Source organism: Barbus barbus, assembly GCF_936440315.1.
Source record: "Barbus barbus genome assembly, chromosome: 39".
Taxonomy (NCBI): Eukaryota; Metazoa; Chordata; class Actinopteri; order Cypriniformes; family Cyprinidae; genus Barbus; species Barbus barbus.
In genome coordinates this window covers 19,919,861-19,938,821 of record NC_136717.1, presented here as the reverse complement: position 1 = coordinate 19,938,821, position 18,961 = coordinate 19,919,861, and the positions used below count along the sequence as shown (strand labels likewise).

At 37.3% G+C, this 18,961-nt stretch overlaps 2 pseudogenes across 2 annotated transcripts in view; both read right to left on the bottom strand.

Annotated features, from left to right (window-relative positions):
* The window catches only part of LOC306859028 (scavenger receptor cysteine-rich type 1 protein M130-like), a 50,027-nt pseudogene that overhangs the window by 26,909 nt on the left and 4,157 nt on the right, over window positions 1–18,961 (bottom strand). The gene's annotated exons all lie outside the window — the stretch shown is intronic.
* LOC306858491 (scavenger receptor cysteine-rich type 1 protein M130-like) lies at window positions 11,158–18,878 on the bottom strand (annotated as a pseudogene). Its single transcript has 16 exons — window positions 18,572–18,878; window positions 18,151–18,462; window positions 17,740–18,054; window positions 17,336–17,659; window positions 16,942–17,259; window positions 16,206–16,502; window positions 16,011–16,080; window positions 14,428–14,742; window positions 14,112–14,312; window positions 13,915–14,013; window positions 13,607–13,645; window positions 13,410–13,484; window positions 13,219–13,281; window positions 13,007–13,069; window positions 12,747–12,809; window positions 11,158–12,534 (listed from the first exon to the last, which is right to left on the bottom strand). The product of its transcript is annotated as a scavenger receptor cysteine-rich type 1 protein M130-like (transcript).

Genomic DNA, 18,961 nt, shown 5'->3' with positions numbered 1-18,961 from the left:
CTTTTCTCACCAGGAAAAAACAACTTGACAGCCTTTTCAAGTAGATCCTTTTTTCTACAGTCCTTTGACACAGAGATTTTCCGTGTACCCCCACCTTTTTTTGTTCGGACCTGAGTAAACTTTCCTTCTCGAAAATGCATCCATCCCATCTCAATTTTTCGCATACTCTTTTGAGCATTTTTTGACATTTTTTTTTCACATACATTGTCAGTGTCACCTTTGCTTCTTGCTAGCCTGGTTCTCAGCCGATCAAAAAGTTTAGCTTTTCGGCCACTGGGATCTTGTTCTTTTCGCCTGCAGTATCCATGAACAGCCAGTCGGTCACCATAGGAAGGCAGATATTCCTTCAGCTGGTCATCTGTCATAAGCTGTATGACACTGCAATCAATCTGCAAAAAGAATATACTTTAAAACACTTTAAATATACGTTTACCATTCTCTGATGTCCGTGACCCTGTGAGGTATAATTCAGAAATATTACTGATTCAACTGAACTGAAATTGGGTGAGAACTGAGCTGAGATGGACAATGACATTATTGTTTTCTGCAGCACTACTTTGTAGCAGGATTGATCTCATTTCATAACTGATCTTAAACTGTTTTTGAACATAATCAATTAACGCTGAATTGACTTCAGCTGAACAATGTTGCTATTGTTTTTTAAGACCATAATTTTCCTGTTTCTTACTGTAAAGCTGCTTTAAAACAAATGTGTATTGAGCACTATAGAATTAAAGGGGACTTGGATAAACTATAATGTATAAGGAATAATGTACAGTCAACTGATTGTTATAAACCCAGGGGTTTAAAGTGAGTTATAGAGGAGGGTTTGTTTTTTGAACCAGAGACATAGGATTCAGTACTCGGTATTGAGTACTCAGTATATTTAGAAAGAAACAAGACAGAGCAGTTTAAGCACTTCTACTGGAGAAAATTTTAAACAGAATATATTGTTCCAAAGTTTCTCTGTGACAATTTTTAGGGACTGTAGGCTACATGTGATACATATTTAACAGTTTCATGAATACCTTATCCAGTTGCATTCGCTGTATGATGTCATCTGAAACGTTTCTTGACTTCATAAAGTCATAAATGTCATCCATCCTAGAAGACAACGATATATATAATAATACCACAAAGCCGGTTACGTCTATCAGCATAAATGTTAGCTGCTATCAGATCGGTCTTTGTTGCCATCTAGTGAGGGCTACGACTTTGAACGAACAATAGAAATCACAACGAGAATCCGTCTTGGTTCGATATCGAAACTGAATTGATGATTGTATATCGTGATGACAAATAAATAAGATACATGAAATTGATAGTTTTTACATATATAATTTCTGATTGTATTTTTGTTTTCTTTTTTTTAAACCATAGGCTGCACATCACAACAACATGGATAAACATTATTAGCTACTATTAAGCATACTGTAGTAAACACGTACAATAAAATACAATTTCATGACAGTATTTATGCAGTAAATTTGACCCAATTAATATTTTTGTGGAATTATGGTAGCTATATGAAGTAAAATGTTGGTTTCCCCATAAAATGTTACATGCTAATCATTATTATAACTTACATCTGCAAATTCCAACATTTTCACAGTGTTCAAACTTTTCCATATAGCCTAGGCTATTGTTAAAGAGCGTTTTATGCGCCAGTCAATTATTAAAATCTGAACATGATGCGGGATCATTCTAGTTTTATATACGTACAATAGGCCTACTTCTGTAATGTGACTTACTTGGGGTGATGCAATTCTTTGCTTGAAATGCTTTCAAGGGTGGGTTTGCTCAGACTTTTCCATGCCGTTCCGCTAATTAAGGCAATGATCATCAAAGCATGCTTAAAATCCCACATAAAATAGGTTACTACTTAATGTGTTCACATCATTACACCTGGCCTTCCATAATCGTGTGTCCTCCTGTCGTGTAGATGAGCCAGCAGGAAGTCATAATTTCGACATTTTATCTCGTAATTATGACATAGTTAAGTCATAATTTCGACATTTTATCTCGTAATTTCGACTTTTTAAGTCATAATTTCGACTTTTTATCTCGTAATTTCGTTTTAGTAAGTCATAATTTCGACTTTTTATCTCGTAATTTCGATTTAGTAAGTCATAATTTCGACTTTTAAAGTCATAATTTCGACTTAGTATGTCATAATTTCGACTTTTTATCTCGTAATTATGACTTAAGTATGTCATAATTTCGACTTTTGGAGGCATTAATTTTTTTCTTACGTGGCGGAAATGGGCTTCCATAATGGAAGCCCATTTCCGCCACGTAAGAAAAAAATTCATGCCTCCAAAAGTCGAAATTATGACATACTTAAGTCATAATTACGAGATAAAAAGTCGAAATTATGACTTACTAAATCGAAATTACGAGATAAAAAGTCGAAATTATGACTTAGTTAAGTCATAATTACGAGATAAAAAGTCGAAATTATGACTTACTAAATCGAAATTACGAGATAAAAAGTCGAAATTATGACTTAGTTAAGTCATAATTACGAGATAAAAAGTCGAAATTATGACTTAAAAAGTCGAAATTATGACTTGCTGACGGCTCATGATCTAATACGATACAACCCAGGTGGTCCGATGAATTGTGAACATATTAAGGAGTATTTTAAACGTGGTTTTACTAACGATGAAATTCTTGCTTTATTAGCGGAACGGCACGGAATAGCTCTGAGCAAGCGCACTCTTGAAAGGATTTTAAGCAAGAACCAGCTTTGGCGCAGAAAGAACAAAACGGATGTGGCTGACGTGGCAGCTTTCATTGAACAGCAACTTCAAACCTCTGGCCAGTCCCATGGTTATAGATGGATGCACCAAAAATGTTGGTTGAATGGTATTGTAACTGATAGGGAAACGGTGCGAGTTCTGCTCCGGCTTTTAGATAGTGAAGGGGTTAACTTGAGGTCAAGAAATCGACTGAGGCGGCGTGTGTATCATAGCCGTGGTCCGAACTTTGTGTGGCACGTAGATGGCTATGACAAGCTGAAGCCATTCGGAATCGGAATAAGTGGATGTATAGATGGATTTTCCAGGAGTATGATATGGCTTGAGGCATACAAGACCAACAATGATCCAAGACTTATTGCTGGATACTTCATGGATGCAGTAATTAAAGCTGGGGGGTGCCCTGCTAGAGTAAGGCTAGATTTAGGAACAGAAAATGTTCATTTGGCTGAGATGCAAAAATTTTTGACTTTTTCTGAGGATCGACCAGAAACAGACCGTGTTACTGTTGGCCCAAGCTCTGGAAACCAGCGCATCGAAAGATGGTGGCTCACTCTGCGAAGTGAATGTGTCCAATTTTGGATAGACCTCTTTGACAAACTGAAAGAGGATGGACACTTCGCAGACACTCCTTTGGACAAATCCTTGGTCCAGTTCTGTTTCCTTAACAAAGTCCAGGTGAGATCTCATTTATCGTAACTGCTTTGATTGCATTAACGTCTTTTAGAGGACTTTGTAGTCACTGATTTTATGTGGAGTTCAGTAGGCTTAATAATGTCTACATTTATGTCGGGATACTGTATTCAAAATTATTTGGCTAGGCATTAAAAGTTACAAAAGTATTCTTAATATGTTAAAGTGCCCCTATTATGGATTTTTGAAAATGAGCTTTCATGCAGTATGTAACAGCTCTAAGTGAATGAAAACATCCTAAATATGAAAGTGCACAGTGTATAAAGTTATTGTCTCTCAAAAGAAGGAGTCGACTCTGAATCATTGAAACGAGTCGTTTTTAGAACGAGTCCCAAGCCGTTTCATATTGACGTCAAAATGAAATATTAGCATATTGCCCGCCCACTTGTTGGTCTTTTTTTGAATTTGCATGCATGTCAACCTGTTGTCTGGGACTCCCAAAACCAAAATATGAACCTTTCATAACCCATAATAGGGGCACTTTAACTGAAAAAGGAATACTGTGTAGGTGGTTTAAACCAACAATAACTTCCAACTTCCAAATTTTGTTCCATCAATTACGAGAACTGAAAATATATAGCTGATTAATACGATAAAAGCTAGCAAGAGTTTATCTAAAAATAGTATTTAATTTAATCTGAATGGAGTAAAGCTCTTAAGATGTTGTCCACACAGGGCTTCACAACACACACACACACCTGATAATTTTCAATACACTTTTTTAGATTTAACTGTAGCATAGACCTTGTGTTTAAGGGCACAATTAACTATAGTTATTATAAACTGAAATAGGTCAGATCAAAAGTAAAATAACATTCTGCAAATGTCACTCAGTTTTGTCTGTCACTTCCCCCAGATGTCACCTATAGTCTAACATGGAATTGTAACTTGGCTCACATCTTTGATTGACGTCCTTGCTCAATGCATTTTTAATGTTATAAATCATTTTTATTATGCATACCAAAAATGTAAAATATCTAAAAATTCTATTCATTGCACATTTTCTGTTATTTGATTACCTGGTTCTATGATTCATGCTCTGTGTGATTCTCCTAGATTGCCAGACATCTACTAACTCTGTTTCAATATGTTTCCTTACAGGAAGAGCTTGATGAGATTGTCTTAGCTTGGAACAATCACAGAATACGGCCCGTCCACAACTCACGGTCACCACATGGCCGACCATCCATCATGTATGCAGTATCTCATCTCTATGGAGCCACAGACCACCTGCATCCAGTACATCTGGAGAAGGTTCAAGTCTGTTTGGAAGAGTGTATTTTCAAGGACTTTCCATGTGATGAAGACATTTTTAACACATGTGTTGATCTTATGTCAGAGCATGATTTGAACCTTACAAATGATGTGTTTGCAGCAGTGGACTTGTACATAACACTTAGGGAGCTAATTAACAGTGAGTTGGAGCCTCATAACTAAAAAATGTGTTGCGGAAGACTTAACATTTGAGATTTGTATTCTACTGGTCAGTAGTGAAGACAGAGAAGTTATGTTTTAACAAGGAAATGGTTTAATTGTCCCAAAACAACACATTCCAAAATTGCAATTGCAGAAAAAAATAAATTTAAATAAACTGTAACATAGGCTACTTGTGTTATAGTAATGAAAGAACAGTGATGACGAGAATAAAAACAAAAGGCTTTGTATAATATGTGTAGAAAAACTTCTTTTTATCAAAATACATGACAAATTGTTGTAGAATCTTTGTTACTGGAATAACAAAAAGGCCTTTTCAAACTTTGTGCCTCAGAGAGAATATTAACAGGAACTTTGGAAATGTGAAGATGTAAAACACATCTTGAAAAAAAAGACAAAAACAAAAAATAAAGCTTGCTTTGGCCTCAATTATGTTGTTTAAGCTTAACTTCAGTTCTTTCTCTTGTGCCTTAGAGAGAATATTAACAGGAACTTTGGAAATGTGAACATGTAAATCACATCTTCAGAAAAAAAACTAAAACAAAAAATAAAGCTTGCTTTGACCTCAATTATGTTGTTTAAGCTTAGCTTCAGTTCCTTCCTAAATAGTAAGCCTATACTAAGTGTACTAGACTATATCCATGACCCATATGTTGCTCTCTAACACTTTGTTCATTTCGTGGCGAAACTCTGGGTAGTTATCATAATTCACAGGCAGCTCCAGGTAACAGCCACATGTGTGTGCAATGGGTCGTCTTTGAAAGCCTTCCAGTTGTGTGAAGCTAACGGTGATGTTCTTTCCCAGGAACAAATCTGACCCGGTGCAAAACCGAAGGAAGAGGGACAGGTGTTGTTTATCTGATTCTCTAAGAAATGTACTTAGATACCTGCCAGTTTGTTTTTGTTGTACATTCATCGTAGCAGGGTAAGCTATTGATTTCATGACCTTTCTTGATGTCGGTTGGAGTTCATCATAGGCAGCTGCGATGTCCTTGAGCTCAATTCTCATAGGTGCAAGCACATCATGCCACTGCTCTATCACAAACGCAGGTTCTTGAATCAGCTTCTGATGTGCCATCTCCTCCAAGAGCTGCTCGATATTATCTGCTGTTGGGACTCTTCGACAATTATGATGATCCATCACCTCAAACAGCTCTTCTTTGTCCACATCTTCAAAATGTGAACGGCATGATTCTAGGATCACCCTGTCTGATTCTGTAACATATCTGAGAAAGCAGTCCACAAGACTTGTTGTGACACATCCATGGGCTGCCTGTTCCAGCATTACAGGTGCTATTTTTACAGGCAGGTACTTCTCTTTTAGCCAACCAAATGCAATGATTCGGCCAATGTTTTCCCACTCTTGTTGACCAAAGTCATGTCTTAGATAAGGGACCTTAAAACTATTTCCCAAAGTGCATTGCTCATAAAAGTCATTCCAAAACTCGGAGAGCACATCCCTCAAAACCCCTCCTTCATCAACAGCATTTTCTAGCCGTCCATCAGGAAGAATGACTTTCATAGATATGTTATCTGTCAAGACACTTTTGTCACAAAAATGTGCGATAAGCTGTCGAAGGGCCTGGCCGCGATGAATAACAAGAATTTTCTTCACCCTTTCACTCTGAACAAACGGCTCTGGTGAGTTATCAATTGGAGAAGGAACATAATATGATTCCTCTAAAAGAGGTAAGGTGTCATCTAGCGCAGTGTCTTCCAGCCCAGAGATGTGTCCTGTGGAGACAGTTACAGTGCCACTATCCTCCAGATTGTCCACCTCTGGCTGTCTGGCTGCATCAGTCTCAATCACACTTGATACATCAGTCACGCTAGTTATGGACTCAGACAAAAAAACATCATCACCGCCTGTTGCAATTACAGCGCTACTGCCTAGGTAAATTAGATCTGGCTCTACATTGTCAGAGAACAGAGCGGATTGGCTGGTATGTGTGGGAGACCAGGAATCCTGCATGTTTTCCACTCTCTGCGCAATTGTTTCGCTGCTGAAGTGGAACTGTGTGTCTGACTGTGTGTCACTAGGGATGATTTTCTTCTTGGTTGTCAAGTAAAAACGCAAGACTGGTAATTTGGTCTGCTCATAAAGTTCTCCAACTGTAATCTGGGCATCTATTTCTTGCTCTTTAAAGTCTGTTACATCAACCACAAAATCTGTATAGTTTCCCTCTGAACTTTTCTCACCAGGAAAAAACAACTTGACAGCCTTTTCAAGTAGATCCTTTTTTCTACAGTCCTTTGACACAGAGATTTTCCGTGTACCCCCACCTTTTTTTGTTCGGACCTGAGTAAACTTTCCTTCTCGAAAATGCATCCATCCCATCTCAATTTTTCGCATACTCTTTTGAGCATTTTTTGACATTTTTTTTTCACATACATTGTCAGTGTCACCTTTGCTTCTTGCTAGCCTGGTTCTCAGCCGATCAAAAAGTTTAGCTTTTCGGCCACTGGGATCTTGTTCTTTTCGCCTGCAGTATCCATGAACAGCCAGTCGGTCACCATAGGAAGGCAGATATTCCTTCAGCTGGTCATCTGTCATAAGCTGTATGACACTGCAATCAATCTGCAAAAAGAATATACTTTAAAACACTTTAAATATACGTTTACCATTCTCTGATGTCCGTGACCCTGTGAGGTATAATTCAGAAATATTACTGATTCAACTGAACTGAAATTGGGTGAGAACTGAGCTGAGATGGACAATGACATTATTGTTTTCTGCAGCACTACTTTGTAGCAGGATTGATCTAATTTCATAACTGATCTTAAACTGTTTTTGAACATAATCAATTAACGCTGAATTGACTTCAGCTGAACAATGTTGCTATTATTTTTTAAGACCATAATTTTCCTGTTTCTTACTGTAAAGCTGCTTTAAAACAAATGTGTATTGAGCACTATAGAATTAAAGGGGACTTGGATAAACTATAATGTATAAGGAATAATGTACAGTCAACTGATTGTTATAAACCCAGGGGTTTAAAGTGAGTTATAGAGGAGGGTTTGTTTTTTGAACCAGAGACATAGGATTCAGTACTCGGTATTGAGTACTCAGTATATTTAGAAAGAAACAAGACAGAGCAGTTTAAGCACTTCTACTGGAGAAAATTTTAAACAGAATATATTGTTCCAAAGTTTCTCTGTGACAATTTTTAGGGACTGTAGGCTACATGTGATACATATTTAACAGTTTCATGAATACCTTATCCAGTTGCATTCGCTGTATGATGTCATCTGAAACGTTTCTTGACTTCATAAAGTCATAAATGTCATCCATCCTAGAAGACAACGATATATATAATAATACCACAAAGCCGGTTACGTCTATCAGCATAAATGTTAGCTGCTATCAGATCGGTCTTTGTTGCCATCTAGTGAGGGCTACGACTTTGAACGAACAATAGAAATCACAACGAGAATCCGTCTTGGTTCGATATCGAAACTGAATTGATGATTGTATATCGTGATGACAAATAAATAAGATACATGAAATTGATAGTTTTTACATATATAATTTCTGATTGTATTTTTGTTTTCTTTTTTTTAAACCATAGGCTGCACATCACAACAACATGGATAAACATTATTAGCTACTATTAAGCATACTGTAGTAAACACGTACAATAAAATACAATTTCATGACAGTATTTATGCAGTAAATTTGACCCAATTAATATTTTTGTGGAATTATGGTAGCTATATGAAGTAAAATGTTGGTTTCCCCATAAAATGTTACATGCTAATCATTATTATAACTTACATCTGCAAATTCCAACATTTTCACAGTGTTCAAACTTTTCCATATAGCCTAGGCTATTGTTAAAGAGCGTTTTATGCGCCAGTCAATTATTAAAATCTGAACATGATGCGGGATCATTCTAGTTTTATATACGTACAATAGGCCTACTTCTGTAATGTGACTTACTTGGGGTGATGCAATTCTTTGCTTGAAATGCTTTCAAGGGTGGGTTTGCTCAGACTTTTCCATGCCGTTCCGCTAATTAAGGCAATGATCATCAAAGCATGCTTAAAATCCCACATAAAATAGGTTACTACTTAATGTGTTCACATCATTACACCTGGCCTTCCATAATCGTGTGTCCTCCTGTCGTGTAGATGAGCCAGCAGGAAGTCATAATTTCGACATTTTATCTCGTAATTATGACATAGTTAAGTCATAATTTCGACATTTTATCTCGTAATTTCGACTTTTTAAGTCATAATTTCGACTTTTTATCTCGTAATTTCGTTTTAGTAAGTCATAATTTCGACTTTTTATCTCGTAATTTCGATTTAGTAAGTCATAATTTCGACTTTTAAAGTCATAATTTCGACTTAGTATGTCATAATTTCGACTTTTTATCTCGTAATTATGACTTAAGTATGTCATAATTTCGACTTTTGGAGGCATGAATTTTTTTCTTACGTGGCGGAAATGGGCTTCCATAGTTATCTGTGTTACTGACAGGCCAAAAAAGAAAGAAAAAAAAACAATACACATCATTATTGGCTATTACTGTTTCTCTACCTCATATCCTTTATTCCTTGTCAATGTCATACTGTCCGGTTTACATACTGGTCTATTGCTGATCATGTTGGACCTTATTATGTTTACATTCTATGTATTTGCACTTAAGAAACTGCAGTCTATTGAGGCTCTAATGTAATCTCGTTGTTTTACAACAATGACAAATTATTTATTCATTCATTCATTCATATATATTCATTCATTAACAGAGGAAATCATCAAACAACTTCAGTGACAAATCAGAGGATGCTTTTCTGATTTTCTCCATATCAAAACTGTCAGTGCTGATGAACTGCTCCTCCCCATACATCAAGACACCTCACTGAGGGGATGCACACACACACACGTATGATACTTACAGGAGGCAGGAAACTCTCCAGTTTATTTACAGCATCAAAGCTCAACACCTGCAGAGACAAGATAAAAGCACTGATAACTAACAGCATATGTCCTAAAAATGACTATTAGTGTATACATATGTTAGCACGACATTAACACATAATAAACTCAACTCAGTAAAATTAATAATATTGCAAAATGACTTTAGAAAAAAATCACCTAATTTACCTAAATCCACAAGTGGTTTCAGATGGCCCACAAAAACCATAAGGGTCATGCAGTGAAGATAAGCAAGTTGTTCACTTTGTGACCAGCAGAGAGAGTCTGTGAGCTCCATTTCTGTTTGTACTAATACTTTGAGTATTTTACAATGTGGATCTGAGCTTTTGTCATCTTGTCCCAGTTCTGTACGTGAGACTAGGCTGTCTTTAAGCTACTCAGAAGAATACAACGTTTGCCACACCAACCAAACTGATTTTTCTTGTAAAGTGACATGCAGAAAATGTTCCTCATACCTGACAGACAGTGAAGAACTCTCTGGCCCTGGCATATGGCAAACAAACAAACAACTGATTTTTTTTACCATCTTTCAGTGACATTTACTACTAGCAAATGTGTCTAAACACCATTTACAGAAAAGCAGTAATGACATAATCATCATCGGATGTGTTCTCTTTCATCATCCGTTACTGCTAGATTAGCGCAAGGAGAATATCTTCAATTATCAATTTAAGAAATAAAGTTTTTTTTAAATAAGGTGGTTTCAGCAGTTACCCAAGAAAGCATAAGCTTTATGCGTTTAATTTAGTTTTTAAACCACTCTTGTTTGATTTCAAGTCCAGAGTAAAATCCACCACAACATTATGGCCTGGTTTCACAGACAGGGTTTAGACTAAGCCAGGATTTGGCCATAGTTCAATTAGGATATTTAGGTCATTTTTATAAACGTGCCTTAGAAAAAAACATTACTGTTGTGCATCTTGAGACAAAACAAAGCCACTGATATATTTAAAGATCAGTCAGTGCAAGTTTCTTTCAGTTGAAACAGCTCAGGTTTAAGCCTTGTCTGTGAAACCGGGAGTATAAATTCTAAAATAATTTTATAATGAATGCATAATTGTGCTAAATCAAATCCCCACTGTCCCCAATGTGAAAAGAACACCATCACAAACTTGAATTATGTGATGCACGTTTGACTTCATCCTGCCAGTTATGGACAGACTCAACATCTTTAAAGGGATAATTCACCCAAAAATTAAATTTGAGTATGGCAGTTATCGGAAGCTAGAGATTACGGTTAATAAAGTTTGAAATATGGATATTTTCTTATCGATTCACTTCAGAAGGCCTTTATCAACCCCCCGGAAACATGTGGAGTACTACTACAATGGGTTTATGCACTTTATTTTGCTTCAAAATCTCAACAGCTGCCATTATAAAGCTTGGATAAGCCAGGATATGTTTTATTATAACTCCGGATTGTACTCTGAAATAAGAAAGTCATATGGCTTGAGGGTGATTAAATCATGAGGGAATTTTTCATTTTACAGTGAACTATCCCTTTACGTCTTCAGCTCTTGACTGATTAGACTGGTGTTATTATACTTTTACCAATACAACACATTTGTGAAAACACCTACCCGTTTACCTCTAGCCTCAAAATGTGAAATAATGTACTTTCATTTCCGAATGCAAATTCAGGCATGCAACAGCAACATCTGTGGAATGTTTCTTTTAGGTTTAGCCTCTCAAAAATTGTACATTTGATGGCAGGTTTCAAAAACTGCCCAATACAACCAGGCCACATTACAAAACAGTTGAGAATCTGTGACAGAATCTTATTTAGGGTTGCTCGAATCATACAGGCAAGTAGCCTATAAACCTTTTCTTTGAAGTTTCTATTACTGCATTTTATCTGTAGCCCCAAGATGGCAGTAAAAGGCCATATAAAAAAAAAGCTATTACCTGTTGTTCACAGAAAAACAGAGTTTTCAGAAAAACCAATCAATCACCAATCAGTTAACAATATTAAAAATATATATTCTAAGTTATAGTTACAATGATCAAGATAATGAATCAGATATTATTCAGATTTCATACATTTTTTTCATACATATTCATTTCTCATTCTTAATGTTCTCTGTATTCATAATTCAGGAATCAGGAGTAGAGTAGTCAGTAAAAATGTTGTTTGATTATGTATCACTTGCACACATTTTTTGTCATATTTAGCAGAGTAATTTTTTTAGGCGAGACATGCAATTCTTGCATTCCACCATGCAATCATATTCTTATGACAGTTGTTTTAGACTACTACACAGCCAGTGAATAACATTTATGCAAACATCTTATTTTAGGTTGATTATGAATGCTTTCTAACATGTATTCAACAAATTTCAGAAACATATTTGTGCAAGTCATTGTAACTACCACATTTTGTCAATGGAAGACTCTCCTATATTTCAGCTATTTGAAAGGAAAAAACACTTTCTGAAAAGAAGAAACCAAACCACAAATGATTAAGCGTAGAAATACTTAACCCTAATTCTGATCCATAACCTTGATATGTTAACTATAATTTATCATGTTAACAGTAGTTCTGTTAATCTAGATTTGTGTTCATGACCATATTACAGAATATTAAGAGAATCAAAAGCAACTCTTTAAAAAAAAAAAAACGATGAAATAAACAGAGGCAGTAGGTGTGGCCATTGAGTCATACGGCCCCTCCCTCATCGTTTGACTCCTCCCCGATATCATCATAGTCTGCATTTAGAAAAAAAACTTGTTTAATGTTATGATTGCATCAGTATTCAGAGTTAATTTCATTTAAATCAGCAAATTACTAATAGAATTACTTCAAAGTTATTGTCTTAAAATAGGCGCTAATAAAAAATGAGGTGTGTCTGAACTTTTGATAGGCAATTTTATTCTTAATATTTAAAATACATGTTGGAATCATAAGCCAAAAAGGTTACCTAACAGGTTTGTCACATCTTCAGTGATACTCCACACATCATCATACTCCTCCTGATCCCCCTCTTTACACATGTACAAAAAGATAATTTTAATTTTTAATACACCTTGAACTTGTGTCATGTCATAAGTCCCTGTCCTCTCATGACAGATTATTAGATTACACCTAATATAGCCATAATACTTCATTAATGGTATAAACACATTCAGTAGATCATCGAAACAAATGTAGTTTTTTAAAAATAAGTTCATTGTGACTCACCTGTTGCACATTGAGAGCATTGTCCATTAATGACAACATCTTCATAATTCTCTGATGTGTCCACTACACACACACACACACACACAAACAACAATATAAGCTCTTAAATGTAACAAGATGATAAAATAACATTTTACTTTATCAGAACTCCTTCCCTTTAAAGAAGTAGGGTGTAAAAATCCATGAGCAAAATTATATAAAAATAAAGTCACCTTTTTCAGTAGCATAGTTCTGTCTACTAGTAATGACATCATAATATCCTTCTGGTGTGTCATCTACAAATTTAACATGAAACCATTGTTATCACACTCAAAACAAACTTGAATGTACTGTATATATTAATATGCACATTGTAGAATCACAGAGAACGAAATACAACTCAAGTACAGAAGAGCATCAGCACCTGTCTCACGATCCGGTATCGGTCCACCAGTGAAGATATCCTCATACAATCTTGGTGTGATTTCATTGACCCTCTCTTCAAAATCAAAATAGTACTCATACATACATGCATATATATATATATTATATATATACAGTATATTACACAGTTTACATTTATAACTTTGTAAATCAAAGTTTGTAAATCATCTCTCTAACCTGAGAGAAGCTCACCGGTGTCTTCAGAGATGAGACTCCCTATTAAAGCAAGGCAGGACAATTAGAAACATGTTATATATATATATATATATATATATATATATATATATATATATATATATGTCATCTTTGTAGGATTCAACTTTGCAAGCTGTTTTGAAAGTTAATATCAACAACTTGATCCTTATATAAGCATGAGGTGCCAAGCTGACTTTAACATTGTAAGGGTAATTAGTATTGTGCTAGCAATCGAGGAGAAGTAAACACCTTTGAATCAGTACAGTTACGTTCTACTCATGATGCCTCACCTCTATGAGTAAATTGATTGTGTCTGTGATAAATTTCCTCATATACTGGTTCAGTCTCAGACTGAGTCCTGTGTAGTCCTGTGTACCAGTCAGAGAGAGCTGTGAGTGTAGACAGACAAACCTGCTGTCAGTTCACAACACATGACTGATCACACACTGAATAAGACACAATATGACAGTCTCTGGATCTCTCCTACCTCTCCTCATCACTCTGTTCTGCTGAATCAGTATAAGCAGTGGCACTAAGAGCAGTAAGAGCACAACTCCCAGGACAATCACAAGCACTGGGGGGACGGGGGGAGACGCTGCTGGAGGAGTTTGTGGAGGAGAGACTGATGTTGAGTGCACTGGAGGGGAAGCTGATGTTGTTGTGGCAGGAGTAGTGGACACTGACAAATCTGGCAATGTAAAAGATACTGAAATTATAATCAGTTCATGCAAGTGTCTTGAATATACAAATATTTTACTTTAAAATTATGAAATGAATACTATTTGCTTGTGTTTTGCTGTCACCTGCACAGGTGAGTCCAGCGTGCTCTTTGTGGGAGCAGTCAGTGTGGTTTTTCAGGGAGAGAGGACAGTCCCACAGGTGAATCTCATTCCCTCTGCACTCGACTCTGTTCATCCACACAACACCTTCACCAGCACCAAAGACTGAATTCCCATCAGCCCTCAGTGCTGCTCCACAACCCAGCTGCCTGCAGACCACCTGAGCATCGCTGATGTCCCACTGATCATCACAGACTGAGCCCCACACAGCGTTATGATACACCTCCAGCCTCCCAGAGCACCGGCCCTCCCCTCCACTCAGTCTGAGAGGAACATGATCTAAAACACATATCAAACAGCATGGACCAGCTTCAGCACAACATTGTCTTTAACCTCAAGTTCGTTTTTGTATTATTAACTCCCTCTGTGCATTCCATTCTAGAGCCCTCTACTTCTTTCTGTGACAACTTTGGGAAGATTTCGTTGTTGAGAAGATCACAACATTAAGATCCCATCTGTCTAATTCAGTGTACACTTTGCATCAATCCTTGGGCCAGTATTGTTTACCCTGTACATGCTAATGATTGCCTTCCATTTTTTAACAAATATAGAGTATGATGATGCTCAGATCTATTTTCCCTTAAAGCATAAAAATGGTTTTCAACCACTGTTGGCCTGTTTAGAAGAACTTAAGCTTTGGCTATCAAGTAATTTTCCAAATTTAAATGACAATAAAACCAAAATAATTCGGGCCTAAGGAATATTGTGTGCTAGATGTTGACCATGATTTTCTAGCCCCATATGAAAGTCAATGCACTAGACTTTCAAAAATGAAACCCTTTTTACCACAGAGTAACTTCCAAACAGTGATTCATACTTTTGTAACAACTTGTTTAGAATATTGTAATTCATTTTATTACAGTGTTTCAGCCTTCCCCCTCCCACCTACAGCTAGTGCAAAAAGCAGCTGCTAGACTTCTCTGGGACCCGCAACAATAAGACAGTAGCTTTTATTTTATGTACACTGCACCGGTACCCTATCAAATACAGAACTGATTTTACAATTCAATTACTTGTTTATAAAGCCCTCAACAATTTGGCCTGTCAGTACCAGTATGAATATTGTTTTAGTATTGGTGTGTTTGAAATTTGGTAGTCTTATTTATTTATTTTAAATGTATTTACTTATTATTTATTTATTTAAGTTTTACTCTATTTCTTTACAGCACTTTTGTCAACCTTGGTTGTTTTTAAATGTGCTTTACAATAAATATTGTAACAAAACACACACAGAGAAGGAAGGTAAAGGTCTTCAAATGTGGAGAACAAATAATTCAATATTTAACTGCACATATAGTAAATATGCTGTAATCAATGTTAGCCTAAAAATGCAAAACAAATGACTGGCAGAAAGCACCTCCAATTTTTCTTATTCTGAAAAAAAATCCTGCAGCTACTTTATTATTTGTGGTTTACAGATTCAAGGGCTGTCACTGTATGAATAATGGTACTCATTACTATTATTTTCAAAGATATGTCAGCTAGTCAGTTTTACACGTGGAAAAAGTAATAAATATTTAAACCAATTTGTTGTCAAATAAACTTACTTGTACACTTTCTCTGGTAAGGAGATGCTGAACATGCAGAGACTCCGCAGAGACTCTTGAATTTCCTCCTCTGAGATTATAACATGATCACAGTTTCATGAAAATAATTTTAAATAATTTATTCAGTGTTTCATGTAATTTTTAACTTTTATATTCACAGAAATATCACTGAGTTTAAATGGTTTAAAAATGTACCTGAGCAAGAGATCATGGCCACCTCATTATCACAGTCATTCTGTCCCCAGGGTGAAGATGGACACTGCCATAAAGTGGAATCATGTCGTCGACATTGAAAATAATCCAGCCAGTTATGAGGCTTCAGTCCCACTAAATATCTGGGTTCACTACCAGATCTTCCACAGTTCAGCTCTTGACAGATCAGACTCGCTGTGTCTCTGTCCATCTTGTTGTAACACACATTACCCCAGGATCCATTGTAGAAAACCTCCACATTCCCTTCACAGCCCTCAGTTAGCCTGATCTCTTTAAACTCTAGAGAGAAAGGAAGGAGAATTAATTAATTAAAAAATGAACAGTTCTTTTAGAGCTTTTAAGAAATAAATATTTCGGGGGCGGGGGTCTTGTATTTCACTGCCAGATGACAAAACGAACCGACTCAGAGTCATTCATTTGAGAACTGGATTATAATTTTCATGTGTGTTTTCCAGTGAATAGTCAGCAGCAGTGTCGCACCGTGGAGTAGGGAAAACTTCATCAGAGCATGTTAGTACTGTTTTACATCTACACTAGAAAAATGCATGTGCATGAACCCTTCATGAAATCACTTTCGGAATTCTTCTAAAAATGCATAAGAACCTTTTTCAACCCTGTTCTTAATGTGTATAATGCAAACACAATGGATATTGCTAATCATGGGTGCCATTTATGGGTTATTAAAATGTTATTATTTAAATTATTGTTTACTGTTTACCTGTGCACACGACTCCTACATCCTCCCTGTGATTACAGTTATGTTTTGCCCAGCCTGGAGAAGAGCAGCTCCACAGGGACGTTTCATTCCCCTCACACTCCACCTCATCCAGCCATATGGGTCCAGAACCAGGACCAAACCAGGCTGGTACCTGCTGGTTACTGAGGGCCACTCCACACTGCAGCTGTCTGCACACCACATGGGCATCTTTAATATCCCAGGAGTCATCACACACTGTCCCCCATGAGCCGTTGTGAAAAACCTCCAGCCTCCCTGCACAGTCTCCCCCAGAACCCACCAGCCTGATGGACCCACGGCCTAATATTCGGAGAAAGAAAAACACATTATTGACCACAAACAACTGGAGAATCTGTCCAGATGTTGCTCTTCTCACCAAGGCAGGTGATTGACAGCTGTTGCGTGGAGCTGCAGTTGAGAGTTTGTGGAGAGCTGCAGTTCCCCAGATGAGCTTCACTCCCAGAGCACTGGAAGCCCGTCACACACTCATGACTGTGTTCAGGACTGGATGAAGAGGAGCCGTAGAAGTTCAGCACAGAGCCACAGCCCAGCTGTCTGCAGACCACAGAGGATTCAGTGAGACTCCAGGAGTCCAGCAGAACTCTCCTCCAGACCTGATGGATGAAAACCTCCAGCTCCCCCTCACACTGTCTCTCTCCAGACAACCGCAGCAGACCATCATGAAGAGCCAGAGAGGAACCTGAGGAGATGTGGCATTTTACTAAGATGTTGCAAGATATTGCAGTATATATTCAACATTTTTGCTCAAAATCCTCTCACCGGAGCAGATGACTCCAACATCTCGTCTATGAGAACATTCAGCTCGACTCCATGAAGAGATGGAACATTCTGAGAGTTTTGTTTCATTCCCGTCACAATCAAACACATCAGCCCAGATTTCACCGATTCCCTCTCCAAACCAGTCTGATCCCACAACAGACACAGCAATCCCACAATTCAGCTGTCTACAGAGGACCCTGGCAGCTCTCATATCCCAGCATGCATCACACACTGTGCCCCATTTACTGAAGTATTGATGTTCAACTCGACCAGAACAGGAGTCTGGACCATTTACCAGTCTGAGATCAGTGTAACCTAAATGAAGAACAATATTTTTAGTTTTTTTTAAATAAAGTAAAAAAATAAATACATAAAACCTTTGTTATTAGTGGAAAACTACAGCTCTATTACCAGAACATAACAGCCCAATGGCATTCTCATGGGTACAGTTGTGTTTGAGAGATGATGTTGGACAGAAAGAAATATAAGATTCATTTCCCCTGCACTGAATCTCTTGTGTCCACATCTGAGTGTCTCCTTTGCCAAAAGCAGCTGCTCCCAGCACCTGTACAGGAGCCCCACAGTCCAGCTCTCTACACACAACCTCTGCATCCTGCTGGTCAAAGGCAGCGTCACACACTGAATTCCATGCATTCACATGAATCACCTCTAATCTCCCAGAGCACAGGTGAGGTCCATCAATAAGTCTGGAATGTTTATGATCTGTTTATATTTAATAAATGGTACAAAAGAGACAAATCACAGTTAATCAAAGTGTATGCGTTAAGTATATGACAAACAGTATTATAACAGTATATACTATGTCATTCACCTGAGCAGATGACTCCAGCATCACCATTATGAGTACATGTGTGTATGCCCCATCCTGCTGAACCACAGTTCTTCAGTGTAGATTCCATTCCAGAACATAAAGCACTCATCCAGATCAGTCCTGATCCCGGTCCAAAATGAGCATCACCCAGAGCATCTACAGGTTCTCCACAGTCCAGCTCTCTACACACCACTGCAGCATCAACCGAATCCCATTCCTCATCACACACTGTTCCCCACTGACCTCTATGAAGAACCTCCACTCTACCAGCACAGCGACTGTGACCACCAACAACCCGCACTTTCATTGCATCTGAGAAAGAGTAAGAGAGAGAGAGAGAAAGAAAGAGAGAGAGAATGTGAATTTGTCATATTTAAAATAATGGACCAC